Source organism: Hibiscus syriacus, unplaced genomic scaffold (assembly GCF_006381635.1).
Source record: "Hibiscus syriacus cultivar Baekdansim isolate YM2019G1 unplaced genomic scaffold, ASM638163v2 tig00110450_pilon, whole genome shotgun sequence".
Classification (NCBI taxonomy): Eukaryota; Viridiplantae; Streptophyta; class Magnoliopsida; order Malvales; family Malvaceae; genus Hibiscus; species Hibiscus syriacus.
The window spans coordinates 11395177-11411589 of NW_024062743.1; the positions used below are offsets into that span (position 1 = coordinate 11395177).

Consider the following 16413-nt stretch of genomic DNA (forward strand, 5'->3'; position numbering starts at 1 on the left):
GGATCGTTTGGTTCACGGCATTCATGATTACCGGGGGAATGAAATCTTCATTCCCCTGTTTAGTTGGCCGGTAATCTTATTCCCGGTAATCTTTTATTACCAACAGTGGATTTTTTGGGGTATATTATCAGGAATGTGATTTCCCTCTTCCCTTAGGTATTGTTGGATTACCGACGTTTTGGACTAAAATGCCCTTAAATTTTTTTAAAAAATTATCCTTCTTCTGTCGTTGAATAATAAAAATTTTATGAAGTTTAAATTACAAATTTATCCTTAAATTATTTTAGATTTACAAAAAAAATCCATAATTAAAATTTTATATGAAGTTCAGGGGTTAAAATAAAATTTTACCCTTTCATTAAACCTATTTATCTTTTCAATTTTGTAAAAAAAAATTATATACATTATATAAATTTAAAATTTTTAAAGAAAATATATAAATTAATTATAGTAATATTAGAGTAGAATTCAACTTGTTAAAAAACAAATATATAATAAGGTCAATTTGGTAAAATATACATTCCAATACTCTTTTATTCCTTTAACCAAACATGGTAATCTTACATTTCTGCTGAACAAACCAAACACAAAATACAACATTCCCAGTAATCTTATTTCCTGGTAATCTTTTATTCCCACTGGTAATCTTACATTTCAAGAACCAAACGCACCCTAGGTGTCAGTGTTGCATGTATATAAATGCAAGAAAACTTCATATTTCGATTATTTTGGGTGATTAAATTGGTGGATATAATGGATTTCTGGTCCGAGATTCTTTGAAGCAGTTGGGGAAAAGAATTTGTGGCCGGAGGTTTCGGTGGCATGGTCGGTATCGTCTCTGGTTATCCACTCGACACCTTTAGAGTCCGGCACCAAAGCATGGATTCAGGCTCCGCCCATAGCATCCTACGTCGGGTGGTTTCCAGGGAAGGAACTGGTGTACTCTATGGAGGCATGGCTACACCCAGAGTTTCAAATCGCGGTCGCAGTCGCGTTTTCAGTCATTTCGGGTTTACCGTGATTGTGGTCGTCGCGGGAGCCAGGGTTTCAAATCACGGTCCGATAACGTGATAGCGCCCGCGAAATAGCAGTTTCACCGCCGTCTGAGTTACCCGCTACACCCGTAACAACACCCAATAGCGCCCGCGACGGCCACAATCACAGTAAACTCGAAATGACCGAAAACGCGACCGTGATTGCGATTTAAAACCGTCGCGGGTGTTATTGCGACCGTCGCGGGCGCTATTGCGGTTGTAGCGGGTAACTCAGACTGCGGTGAAACCGCTATTATGTGGGCGCTATCACATTTTTTGGACCGTGATTTGAAACCCTGGCTGAACCATTGGCGTTAGTAACCTTTCAGAACACTATGGTTTTCTTGATAAACGACATTCTTTCACGAGCATTCGACTCGTCTACTTCTGGCAACGATCCACCTTCCTACAAAGGTGTTGCACTATGAGGAATTGGAACCGGGGCCTTACAAATCATCATGTTTTCTCATGTAGAACTAGTAACAATCCACCTATAATTGCAGAACATAAGTTCTCATACAGGGCCGATGAGTGTCGCTAAAACCATACTAAAAACAGAAGGGTTGAGTGGATTATACAAGGGTTTCACCATCACTACGCTTCGAGATGCCCCTGCTCATGGGTTCTGTAGACATTATATTTTATCCGGATTACATTTGGGTCCATTTACAAATGACCCAAAATAAAAACCCAATCCTGAGAGCCCAGAATAATGCAGGCCCACGTGATAGCCCAACATCGATTGGGGTTTTCTCCTAAACCCTACCACCCACCGCCACTAAACGTGGAGCTTCCACGCGTGTCGTCGCCAGGTGAGATTTGCGACAGTCACCATGATTCACTTACATGCATGCCCAACTACCCAGATCAGGCGTGGTTTCTATCGAAAAGCCCTTTCCTCTCTCAGCCATGCAACAAAAAGTGAAGAAAATATATTACTGCTTTTTCTCCTTTCTTGTAAACAAAATCAGGCTATAAAAAGCCCCACCAAAAAAGTGTAAGACATCAAGAAAAACAATTTGAAAATAAAATACAAAATACCCAAAATTTCCAGATTCAAGGGAAACCCACAATAACAAGGTATTTTCATTTTTTATACACCTCTTTTACTCTTCTTTTTCGAAAGGAAATAACAAAAAAAAGAAGCAAAATGAAATAAAGTGAGATTTTTACCTTCGATTTTGGAATGCACCGTCGATCAAAGGTTCGTCGGAGGGGTAAAGGCATCTCCTTTAAGAGTTTCGGGTGGTCGGAAGTCCAAAGGTGGAGACTTTTCTGCCGTTAGGATTCTTTGCACCTTCTAAAAGGATATTTAGGTTAGCGATGTAGAGAAAGGTTCGAGCCTTGGTTATTTCATGGCTTGTTTTGGTTAGGTCGACCACTTATGGTTGTTTTCAGAAAGTGAAAGGTCGTTGTTCCACGGCGGCGCTCGGGTGTTTTGTTTCATTTTGGGTGTTTGGGCTTGGTTTTGGTTATAATAGAAGGAAGGGAGTTTTTTTAGGGTCATCGGAGAAGGGTTGGCCACCGATATACGATGGCCGGTTGGTTTTTTTGTGGTTGTGAAGCTTCGACCAATGATGGTAGAAGGAGAGTGGGGAGAGAAAAGAAAGAGGGTTATATCTAAAAGGGGCTAGGGTTTGATTTCTTTACCTAAAATAAGATATATATAAGCCGAAATTTGGGAAAATCGCATTTAAGCCCTCTCACCTTTGTCGTGTTTTTAGAAAATGACCACCAAACCTTTGCGTAAAATCACACTGAAGCCCTCTTAAGATTATCGTGTTTTTACATTCCAGCCCCCGAAGCTCTGCATTTTTATTAGTTTCATTACTTTTAATCTAATCACTAACATTCTAAGCACTTTATTTTCGTTTCTTTTAATTTAGTCACTAACCTACTAACATTCTAACATTTATCTTATTGTTCGAACTAACATTCAAAATTTTTATTTTATTTGTTCATACTAACATACTAATTTTTATTTTTATTGTTATTATTAAAGTTTCTAACCCTTTATTTTATTGCACAAACTAACCTGCTAAGTTTCTAACATTCGAATATTCAACGACCTTGTGGTGACCTGCCCTGGGGAATGATCCGCATTATTTATGTCCAGGTTAAACGGTTAAAAACAACCCCTTAACTTTTAAATTTACGCAATTTATTTATGTTTTTTTATTTATTTTCCAATACTTTATTTTTCTTCCCTTTAATTTTCCAGCATTTTATTTCAGTCATTTTTTAATTTCCATAATTTTATTTTCTGTATTTACATTTAAGCATATTAACTTACAATTCATTTTATTTTAGTCACTGATCTTTCTTGTGGTATATTTACATCTAGTGTCTATACTTTTCACTATTTACGTTTCAACATTATTTATTTATCCTCTTATTTGGCTGGTATTTTTAATCTTGGTTGTTGGTTTAGAAAGTTTGCATATCGATCCTTTGTTTAGGCTAGTAGACTACCAATGTTTAACTCGTATTTTAGATTCACAATCGAGCTTGGTTATCTTTATTATTGTCATCTTTTTACTCGAATATATATATATATATATATATATATATTAACCTTATTTTTTTTATATATAAATCCTCATATTTTGTTATATATAGAAAATATAAATTATTGTTGTGAGGGAAATCTATGAAGACATCTCCCAACCACAAGGGAAAGTGTTTTTTTGAAGATTTTTCGCACAAAAGGTTTTTTGTATTCGATAGTCTTCTTTGTTTTTACATTTTTTTTATTTTATCTCATTCTATTTTTATTTTATTTTATTTCATTTCATTTTTATCTTTAATATAAAAAATGTGAAGCAATGTCTTTTCGTGAGGGGAATCTATGAAAAATTCTCAATACTATAAAGGAAATGCATTCCTGAGGATTGTTCGCACAAAAACCATTTTTATCTTAACATTTCTAGAAATTTAATATAATATTATACACTTTTAAACTATATCATCCATAAAATCAAAGAAACATCATTTTGTGAGGGGAATTCATGAAAAAATCTCCTAACTATAAAGGAAATGCATTTTCAATGATTGTTCATACAAAATGATGTGATTTCTCTTATAAAAATAATTGTAATTTTTGGGGTAAATAAATAGTTTTATTCCATAAAAATATATTTTTGCTCGTTAATTTTTATGCCCATTGCATTTATTATTTGTCATCATATTCTTATTTGGAAAAGCAACGTTATTTTAGTTTGAGAAAATATATATGTGAGTTTGTAATTCCCAATATTTAAACATCATATAATCGTTTAGGTACCAAACTTGGGCGTTGTGGGGGTGCTCATCCTTCCCCACACTTAATCGACTCCCGAAACTCTTAAAAATAAATTTTTGGTAAAACGCATACCATTTTTTCATCTTTTATCTTTTAATGATTTTTCTAAATCATTAAAATGATATTTTAGGTTTTCAACCTACCTAACTTAAAGGTTGGTGGCGACTCCAAAATCAAATTGTATCAAACCTAAATTTCATCGTCTTTCCCCAAATTAAATTTTTAAGTCTAACAAATCCCCGAGGGAGACGTTTGATAACTTAGCGACTCCACTGGGGACTTTAGAGAGTCAAGCCATAAATGATTATACATTGTTTTTATTCTTGGGAATTATAAACTTAAATTGCATTTAATTTATGATCATTTTGTTTATTTTGATTTTCAACATATCATGCATTATTCTATTTTTAACTATTTAATTTTTGATTTTATTGGTCTTCATATTTGAACAAATTTTTTGAAATTGTCAAAATGTTGTGTTTTGTCATGTTTTTAAAGGTTTGTGAGTTCTCCTCACACACAACATTTGCATTTACATACCATAAGCTCATTTATGAGCTTTGTCCCTTTTAAGTTGAGGTGAAAGCTTAGCCTATGTGAGATAACTTGTTTCTCTAAATGGATTTTAGCAAGTAACCTTTAGGGTTTATATACCTTATGTCTACGTGAGATAAATTATTTTCCCGTAGGGACACAAAGGAATGTATCATCTCGAATTGAACTCGATCTGTATGAGCTTGTAATGGTTTAGGGTTTGGTAGCTCAAGGGGGAGATGACATCAAGGACAATTCGAGTACCTCTTCCCATTAGAGCCTAAACCATATATGTAGTGAACCGTAGAACGGTCATCCTAGGTAGAGCCATGCAGAACCTCTGTCCTTTAGTACATGCCAAAATAGGTGTACACGAAGGAAGAACGACTCTAAACCTTTACTTTTTGCTTTAAATTCATAGAATAATTTTTTTAAAGTTGTGAATTAGATACCATGCGGTTAGGATCAATTTCGAGAAGATAAATCATTTTGGGTAGAAAGCATTCCCGGGTAGGATTGCTATTCAATGAAAGCATGCTCGGGTAAATACCATGATTGGATAGGTGTTATATTTAAATAACATTTTTTTAATTCTATCGATTATCTTACATGTACTAACTGGTTTCTTTTATTTTTGTGCCATTTTCATATTTTTTTGCATTACATTCCATCAACATGACATAATGCAAAAGTATTGATCCGCAAGAGGATATTTAAGTGAAAACTTTCATATAGAGAGATAAAAGTTTTCAATCAAGAAGTCGCGTAGACAGACACCTATGGCTAAAAGAAGTTCAAAGAGTACAAGAAAGAAACTTACTCGAAGAACAAGCAAATTCGAGACTAGAAAGATGATCCACTAATCTGAAAAGTAATCCAGTAGTAAAGTCTTATCTACGATCGTTCTATTGCTAATCACCAAGGAGTGACGTGTGATTCTAGCACTGCAGGAGCATTAACCGAGTTAGGTTTTAGCGCTTGAGGGACATAATTTTTTAGGACGAAGCTCTAAGATGAAACATCGACCCATTTCAGACTCATCATCCAAGTGAAAACATGTCTGTAAAATGGACTATCTTGTAAAGTGAAGATTTTTATCTCTGATGAAAATTATTCTATAAGGTTCATCGTTGGGATCAACATTTTTGCATTTGCATTTGCATTTTCGTTTTTGCATTTGCATTTTGTTTTTTTTATATTTGCATTTTTTACAGTATATATTCGCATATTGTTCGTTTCTAATATTTTCTACACATGAAATTTGGGAGTAATTCATAGAGAATTCCATGGCAGAGATTAAAAAAGAAAAAAATAAATTAAAGTCAACTTGGTCTTCTTAGGGAAAGATAAGAGCCATGAATAAGATTTCGTAACGTGTTAATAGAATTGAGAAACTCCAAGAACAACTTGTTAAGATTCAGCAAGAAATTAATGTTCAAGCAAAGAAGTTTCAGGACAAGTCAAGAGAGTATATGTCTAAATTGATGCACATATGTTTGTCTTTATTCATGGAGAGAAGCCACCAGAAGATCCTGCTATAGAGACTTTCATTGAGACTTTGAATGTGGGTTGTGCAGCCAAAGTAATGACAGCAGATGATCAAGAACCTATTGAGAGGTATGGTGTGATTCCAGAAAATATGATAGAGATCATGCCGGGAAAAATGAAAATTAAGGGTGAAACTTCTAACATGAAAGTTGAGTCTGACTCAAATAAGAGAGGCATAGAGGAAGTTCAAATGCTAGTAAAGAAGGCTAAAAAGAACAAGAAGAAAAAATGATACATCTCGTTTCGATTCCAAGGTCATATTCAGACTTGTTACCCTTTCTCTTCAAAAGTGGCCTTCTAACACCTATTCCTCCAAGGCCTAATACTTATTTGCGTCCAGATTGGCGAGGTGTAAAAAATTCATGCAATTATCATTCTGGAGATTTTAGCCACTTTACAGAAAGTTGTACAATTATGAGATTAAAGGTTTAAAACCTCATCACGGAATGGTTGTTATGCTTTGAAGATGGAAAGCCTAAACTCCTTGGAAGCTCAAAACTTATCGATGAAGAGAGATCTGAAAACCAATGTCTCCCACAAGACGTTAGTCAAAAGTTGAACCTTCAAAATGAATATCTCAATGATCATTCATTAGGACTTCAGGATGATCAGCAAATTATATCCCAAGTTGCTCGAAGCCCATTTTATTACTACACGTCTAGCTAAGCCTCTATTACCCCCTTATCCGAGTTGGTATAATGAGAAAGTTTCCTATAAATATCATGTTGGGGCCCGAGGACACTCCAATAAGAATTGTGGTAACTTCAAAAAAAAGTCTAAGATCTTTTGGTTCATGGAGTTATAGAGGTGGATGTCAAAAATCATTTAGTTTCAGTCAAATAGTTAGGAGTCAAACCCCAAAACGGAGTTGATATGGCCAAAACAAATTAAGTGCATATAGAAAAATGTGTGAATAAATAAAAGAGCAAAATCAAGGAAAGTAGGGTATGTGAGGTAGAGTTAAAGGATTCAACTCTCATGATTTCTTTGATTCTAAAAAAGGAGAATAAAATGAGAAACGATAAGAAAGAAATCAAAATAGAAGTAATCCGAGATTGCCCGTAAAAGATGTCTTGGAAAAATACGACCCTCGGGGATTTTCAAGTGCCAATTTCTTACTTGTTATCCCCTTTAATCAAGAATTAATACCTCACCCCTAGGCCCTTGAGAATGAGGACTAGCCTATCTGCTTACAGCTATGACCTGAATAGTGCTTGCGATTTTCATCTAGGGGCATTGGGTCATCCTATTGACAAGTGCATACCATTGATGGAAGAGATAGTAAGGCTCGTTAACAAGGGAGTCCTGACACGAGGAATGATCAAGAGATGGGGAGAAAATGAGGGTAAAAACCATAATCTAATTAGACACCCAACATTCTAGGAATAATGGGGTATTCTAGATGAGCAAGCGGAGATTGTTATCCACTACAGTTGTGCCTTACGCTGAGACTGTTTTGTTTGAATTTGTTTTTTTCTCAGCTTTCTTGTAAAGATATTTAAATGAACTTACGCTACTTTAATGATTGTGAACATTGAATCAAATTTGCAATCTTGAAATTCTTTTAATATCAACTGAATTAAAGGTTCTTTAAATAATTAGAGTTATAAATCTTTGACAAAGTGACAAGATTGAAAATTGATAAAACAAGGACCCTTGATCTTACCCAAAAGTTACACTCGAATACATACCCTTATATTGCAGGGACCGAGCTAGCCCTCTCCTCGTATGAAGAGATAGTTAACGGCTTGGCATTCAGGTATGTAAGGATGTAGACAAAACATGGCATCTTCTACACGAGATTGCAAAGCTGATTGGTTTCTACTTTTGTTAATGACGTTTAATGATGATCATGATCTTCACAGATGAAATTGTCATGTAGGTGAATCTTGTTTGGGTCAGTTACTTGGAAATTAAACTCTAACGATGAGATTTTCTGACATTCATCAACACCTAGACTATAACAGGTTCTTCTTGACAAGCTTAATAAATTGAATATGTATACCCATAATATAATTATATATGTATACAATAAAGCTGAGCTATTCCGCTAAAGCAATTGGTTATAGAGGAAACCCAAAAGCCATGGCTTTATGAATAGATTACATTCAAACAATGAAATTGATCAGGTACCTAGCAATTCGGTGTTTGGTCCACTGTGATTGTCAAGTCAAATACTTTGTGACGACATAAATCCTTCAGCTAGCCAAATAAATGCAATTTTAAAACATATATGTACAATAAAGATGAATTCAGCTAGCCAAACAATGGCAAATTAAACTGAATTTACTAAATAAGGAGTTTCGGTGAAGATGGACTAAGGGAGTTGAGGAATGCCTATTATAGTCAATTTCACACGAGCACTCGGGAATTTCATTTTTAGACTAATATTTATGCACTACCTTTGCTAGAGGAGTCCAATAAGCTTGAACAAATGGAAGATTTCAGAGAACTGAAACATAAATGTTCCAAAAAGTCTAGCAATTAAATATGCTAATTGCTTTGTTTTGTCTGTATCCACTCAATATGCCAAGCCGAGAAAGAAGGGCATGTCACAAGGTTCACATGGGCATATAAACAAATGATGATATCTCGATGACTAAAACCTTAGAAAATAGGAAGTCAACCTGAAGTTAACCCATCAGTCTTGACTCTTGTCAAAAGAATATAATAATGAAAATTTAAAGAACAATTGATTTTTTTGATATTATGTGAACTCATGTATATGATTTGCTTCAATTGTGAGCTTGAATTAAGGGGCAATATTTTTTCAAATTTTTTATTAAACATTTTTCAAAATGCTTTTAATTGATATTTTTCAAAATTTTGAAAATAAAGGAAGAAGAAAAACATTTTCAAACAAGACAATCTCTTCAGAGTTGATCTTGGTGGTTGATACGTGGCTCTCAGACATAAAGCTCGGGCTTAGAATCAGTGCTAGAGCCAGAAATGATAAGTGTTGGGGGCATTTTTTAGGCCCATATCATCCAAAAATAATAAATGTTGGGGCATTTTTGAAGGCCATATATTCTAGAAAGATAAGATCATTGAATTGAGCAGACATTTATGAGGCAGTAAGGCATGAAAAATGAAAATGGTGAATCAGAGACAGTGGAACTTACTATATATTATTGTTTTGTCCATCATCACAACAAACAATTGCATTATTCTAGTGATTTCCCATGCATTAATGTTGGCAAGCCAAAGCATCCCATTTACATTACCACTGAGTTTTGCTCTTCGGTGTCCTTGCAATTCTATACAAAATCTCTGAACACCATGCAAAGAGTTTCCCTGGTTGAAAATCTAGACAGAAGCCACATGAAATGATGAATAAGTTTATGAATGTATCACATACCAGTAATTATGGTGCTAGACCAATGATTTGATCATATGAGGTTTCTAAATTTCAATTTTACTCAAATGTAAGGTCGTGTTCTTTCGGTGCCAAGGTTAAAAGTGACGAAATTTTATTGCCATGAAATATCCAATAAAATCTTAATAATAAGAAACTAGTGGAGCCAATTAAGATTTAGCGACGCGTTGTCGTTAACTTCTCAACACAATGTGATACAAATAGCCTCATTCAGGATTCAATTCAAATAGCTCCTATATTCAAGGTGAGTCAAGAGCCCAATCAGAGCAAACACTATTATCTTGTTGAAAGAATTTGAAGAAATGATCAGGGAAACCCAACTGAACTTCATGAAGCTCCACAGTTCCTCCTTTGTATTTTAGCTGATAAGAAAAATTCCAATATTTATGAATCTTGCCGAGTTTGGCAAAGTGACACAGTGTATGACTTCAATTAGGGTCAATGATCAATACCATACGAATTTGCTTCTAAAAATCAATATAAAACTTGGAGGACTGAATTCGATGTTAGCAATTGAGAAAACACCTTCAATTCTAGTTGTTTCTAAGGGTCCAACTATCATCCTTGGAATAGATGTGTCTCATGGTTCTCCAGGACAGTCTGATATTCCATCAATTACTGCAGTGGTCAGCTCCAGGCAGTGGTCTTTGATTTGTCGCTACAGGGAAACTGTCCGTACACAATCTCCAAAGCTTGAAATGATAGATTCTCTTTGCAAACCATATGGAAAAGATGAGGATGATATCCTTAGGAAAGATCTATTGGATTCCTATACAAGTCTAGACAAATGAAAACAAACTTTTATCAGGGGCAAAAATTTGTCGGGGCAAGAAGAAATTAACACAAGGCAAGAAGTGAAAAAGTGCACACTGGAGCAAACAAAAAGTGTCAACCAAATCAGGAATAGAATGAAGACTTCTCATGCAACCATTCGCATCACAGATCAAGAAAACATGTATCAACATAAACATACACATCACATGCGTTTGCACATTTGCATCATACATTCATCACCGCATACAATAAAAAAGGTTTTTTTCCCTTCTAGTAAATATGTTTTTATAATCTCTTTTGAGAAACTAGTTTTGTCTTTATCAAGATTGTTCATCCAAAAACATCAATCTAGTCCTTCTTAAGATTGTTTTTCCCTTAAATCCTTAAAATACATTTTTCTCCTCTCATGAAGGCATCATTTAATTTTCCTCCCTCAATTTCATTTTCTCCTCTCGTGAGGACGAATTCAAAAGGCTATTTTTATTAAAGTAAAAATCAAATCAAATACATGAAATAAACTTCATCTTGAAATTTATAAAAGCATTCAAGATAGTCAGTCATAAATGCATCATTTTTACATTGATATTTCAGGAAATAAAAGTTCGGTGATGATTAGACATCCTCAACACGAAGGAAAAATGCATCCACAGATTTGACATCCTAAAGTGAACGATCAGATCTTCCAAAGGCAACTAGTTCTCCTCAACATGCAAGAGCAAATTGAACTCAACGTTAACAAAGACTTCATTTCTCAATTCCATGTCGAAGAAGAATATTCTATTTCAAGTCAATCATTAGCAACTATGACTAGTTTTCCTCAACCTGAAGGAGCAATGTCGTTTTCAAAGAAAAATTACCTCTAGATGACTAGAAGTCCTTAACACGAAGGAACAATGTCGTCCACCGACTAGATCTCCTTAACGCGAAGGAACAATGTGATCCTCAAACAATCAGACTTCCTCAACACGAAGGAACCGTGTTATCTCCAAATTATCTTCTAAAATGGCTAGACTTCCTTAACATGGAGGAACAATGCCATCCATCCACCAGATCTCCTGAAAGTCAATGAGTAGGGTCATCCTTAGACAATCAGATTTCCTCAACGCAAAGGATTCGTATTGTCTCCAAACTACCTAAATACTTCTAGAACATCTTTAACACCAAATTATCTCCAGATTGACTTGATTTCCTCAATGAGAAGGAAAAACGTTATCTTCAAGGAACAATTTATCTTAAAACGGCCATATCACTTCAACTTGGATGAACAGTGTTGTCTTCAACACCAAATTATTTCCAGATTGACCCGATTTCCTCAACGAGAAGAAACAACTTAATCTTAAATGAACAATTTATCTAAAAGCGGCCAAATCCCTTCAACATGGATGAGCAGAGTCGTCTTCAATACCAAATTATCTCCATATTAACCCAACTTCCTCAGCAAGAAGGAACATCGACATCTTCAGCAAACAATTTACTTGAAAGCGGCTAGAACTCTTCAACACGAATTAGCAGAGTCATCTTCAACACCGTATTATCTCCGGATTAACCCGATTTCCTCATCACGAAGGAATAATGTTGTCTTCATGATCACAACTATTCAAGCATGACCAATCGTCCTCAACAGGAAGGAACAACGTCGTCAACAAGCTTGTTATCCTAAAATGAGGGATCAACCCGTCAAAATACGACTAAACTCCTCAACATGAAGGAAGAATATCGAAGGACTTAATCCCCAAAATCAAAATAACCAGAGAAACCAGACAAAATTAGTGTATTTGATCTTTGCCCTATTTCCATTACATGATAATGGGCAAAGAGGGGCATCTGTAGACACTATATTTTATCTGGATTACATTTGGGTCCATTTACAAATGACCTGAAATAAAACCTAATCCCGGGAGCCCAGAATAATACAGGCCCATGTGATAACCTAACAGCAGTTAGGGTTTTCTTCTAAACCCCACTAGCCGCCACCACCAAACGTAGAGCTTCCACGCGCGTCATCGTCCGATAAGATTTGCACCGGTCACCGTGATTTTCTTGCATGTATGTCCAACTACACAGATCAAGCGTGGTTTCCGCCGAAAAGCCATTTCCTCTCTCGGTCATGTAATAAAAAGTAAAGAAAATATATTACTATTTTTCTCATTTCATGTAAACAAAATCGGGCTATAAAAAGCCCTATAAAAAAATAGTGTAAGACACCAAGAAAAACTATTTGAAAATAAAATAAAAATACCCAAAATTTCCAGATTCAAGGGAAACCCACAATAACAAGGTATTTTCATTTTTTTATACACCTATTTTACTCTTCTTTTCGAAAGAAAATAACAAAAAAAATATAAGAAGCAAAATGAAATAAAGTGAGCTTTTTACCTTCGATTTTGGAATGCACCGTCGATCAAAGGTCGTCGGAGGGGTAAAGGCGTATTCTTTAAGAGTTTCGAGTGGTCGGAAGTCCAAATGTGGAGACTTTTCGGCCGTTATGAGTCTTTGCACCTTCCAAAAGGATATTTAGGTTAGTGATGTAGAGAAAGTTTCGAGCCTTGGTTGTTTCATGGCTTGTTTTGATTAGATCGGCCATCGATGATGGTGGCTGGAAAGTGAAAGGTCGTTGTTTCACAGTGGTGCTTGGATTTTAGGGTTCAGTCAACAAAGATAATGGGTGCTTTGTTTCTTTTGGGTTCTTTAGGCTCGTTTTGGTTAGAATAGAATGAAGGGAGTTTTTTTAGGGTTATCGAAAAAGGGTTAGCCACCGATATACGGTGGTCGGTCGATTTTTTTAAGGTTGTGAAGCTTCGTCTGGAGAAGGTTGAAGGAGAGTAGGGAGAGAAAAAAAAGAGGATGATATCTAAAGGGGGCTAGGATTTGATTTCTTTACCCAAAATAGGGTATTTATAAGCCGAAAATTGGGAAAATCGTATTTAAGCCCTCTCACCTTTGTCGTGTTTTTACAAAATGACGATCAAACCTTTATGTAAAATCACGCTGAAGCCCTCCTAAGATTGTCGCATTTTTACATTCCATCCCCCGAAGCTCTGCATTTTTATTTATTTCATTTTTGGCACTTTTAGTTTCAGTACTTTTAATCTAATTACTAACATGCTATATTTGCTATTTTATTAATTTTAATTTTGGTGCTTTATTTTCGTTTCTTTTAATTTGGTCACTAATATACTAACATTCTAACATTTATCTTATCGTTCGAACTAACATTCAAACTTTTTATTTTATTTGTTCATACTAACATACTAATTTTTATTTTTACTGTTATTCTTAAACTTACTAACCCTTTATTTTATTGCACAAACTAACCCTTTATTTACATAATTTATTTCAATTTTTTTTAATTTTCTAGCACTTTAAATTCCAGTACTTTATTTTCTGTCCTATAATTTTCCAACATTTTATTTCAGTCCTTTTTTAATTTCCAACATTTTATTTTCTGTATTTGCATTTAAGCATATTAACTTACACTTCATTTTATTTTAGTCACTGATCTTACTTGTGGTATATTTACATCCAGTGCCTATACTTTTCACTATTTACGTTTCAACCTTATTTATTTATCCTCTTATTTGGCTGGTATTTTTAATCTTGGTTGTTGGTTTAGAAAGTTTGCATGTCAGTCACTTGTTTAGGCTAGTAGGCTATCAATGTTTAACTCGTATTTAAACCTTATTATATATATATATCCTCATTTTTTGTTATATATAGAAAAGATAAATTTTTGTTGTGAGGGAAATCTATAAATACATCTACCAACTACAAGAGAAAGTATCTTTTCGAAGATTTTTCGAACAAAAAGTTTTTTGTATTCGATAGTCTTCTTGGTTTTTACCTTTTTTATTTTATCTCATTCTATTTTTATTTTTTTATTTCATTTTATTTTTTATCTTTGATATAAAAAATGTGAAGCAATGTCTTTTTGTGAGGGGAATCTATGGAAAAGTCTCATAACTATAAAGGAAGTGCATCCCCGAGGATTGTTCGCACAAAAAACATTTTTATCTTAACATTTCTAGAAATTTAATATAATATTATACGCTTTTAAACTATATCATCCATAAAATCAAAGAAACATAATTTTGTGAGGGAAATTTTTGAAAAATTCTCCTAACTATAAAGGAAGTGCATTTTCAAGGATTGTTCGTACAAAATGACGTGATTTCTCTTATAAAAATAATTGTAAATTTTTTTTGGTAAATAAAACTGTTTTATTCCATAAAATATATTTTTGCTCGTTAATTTTTGTGCCCATTATGTTTATTATTTGTCATCATATTTTTATTTGGAAAAGCAACGTTGTTTTAGTTTGAGAAAATTGACATCTTTTTAAATAAATTTGAATGAATAGAATGATCATAATTTAAATATATATTTGAGTTTGTAATTCCTAATATTTAAACATCGTATAATTGTTTAGGTATCAAACTTAAGAGTTGTGGGGGTGTTCACCCTTCCCCACACGTAATCAACTCCTGAACTCTTAAAAGATGAATTTTTGGTGAAACGCATACCATATTTTCGTCTTTTAATGATTTTTCTCATTAAAATGATATTTTACGTTTTCAACCTACGTAACTTAAAGATCGGTGGTGACTCCAAAATCAAATTGTTTCAAACCTAAATTTCATCATCTTTCTCCGAATTAAATTTTTTAAGTTTAATGAATCCCGAGGGAGACGTTATGACAAGTTCTACTTTTGGACGTACGAGTTCGTGCGAGAACAGCTTCATCCGGGGTGCAGAAGGAGCGGCCAAGAAACGCTCAGAATAATGGTGATGGCAGTAGGTTTAGCGGGGGTTGCTAGCGGGGTTTGCTGCTATCCCTTGGATGTTGTGAAGACTAGACTGCAGGCTCAGTCGCCGGTCACCGCACACAAGTACAACGGCATCTTTGATTGTCTTCAAAAAACTGTGAAGCAGGAAGGGCATAACGTTCTATGGAGAGGACTTGGGATTGCTATTGCTCGAGCTTTTGTAGTCAATGGGGCTATATTTTCTGCTTATGAGATTGCATTGAGGTGCTTTTTCAACAATGGAAACATTCAAGACAGATCACACAATGTAGAATAAACTAAGGGTTAACATTTGATCGAGTGGATTCTAGCAAAAAAAAAATTTAAGTTAACTGAGGATTTTATTATAAGGGATTGTTTACTAGTCATATTTTATGAGTTAATTTTTAGAAAATAAAATAGAGTAGAGTCAAGTTAAATAGAGGATTTTAAGTTTATGTATAAGTTTAATTGTAATTATTTATCATGTTATGATATGAATTGGTTTTAATTTATTGATTTTCTCTAACCATATAAGATATATGTATATATTATATAAGTATATATTTGTTCATATTATTTTTCACATTGTAATGTTTTTATTAGATTAAATACAATCTAAAATTATAAAATTTAATTATAATATTATTTTTCAAAGAATGTATTTTGAGGATAAAATATTGATGATTAGGAATGAGCACGGGACCTGAACTCGACTGGGTCGATTTTTTTTTTAAAACTTGGGTTCAGATTCAGGTCAAGTCGGTTAGTTTTTTAGAGGTTATATTTGGGTCGGGTTTGGGTTTAGGGTGAAAAATACCCAACCTGGCTTGACTCCAAAAAAATATAATTTTGCCTTATATATTTAGGGATAATTACAATAATACGCTTTTATATATTATTTTTCAATTAAATGCCCTATATTTATTGAATAAAATAATATTTTTAATAAATATATTATTTTAGGTCGGGTCGGGATTTCATCTCAAAAAGTCAGGTTATTTCAGGTCGAGTGGAGGGTGTATATTTCCTGGGTCAGTCGGGTGGAAGATGTATAATTTTCAA

The 16413-nt window shown here is 34.1% G+C and overlaps 1 pseudogene; it reads left to right on the top strand.

The window, feature by feature from the left end:
• The first annotated feature begins 685 nt into the window (after positions 1-685).
• Positions 686-15646, top strand: LOC120126228 (annotated as a pseudogene).
• The last annotated feature ends 767 nt before the right edge of the window (positions 15647-16413 follow it).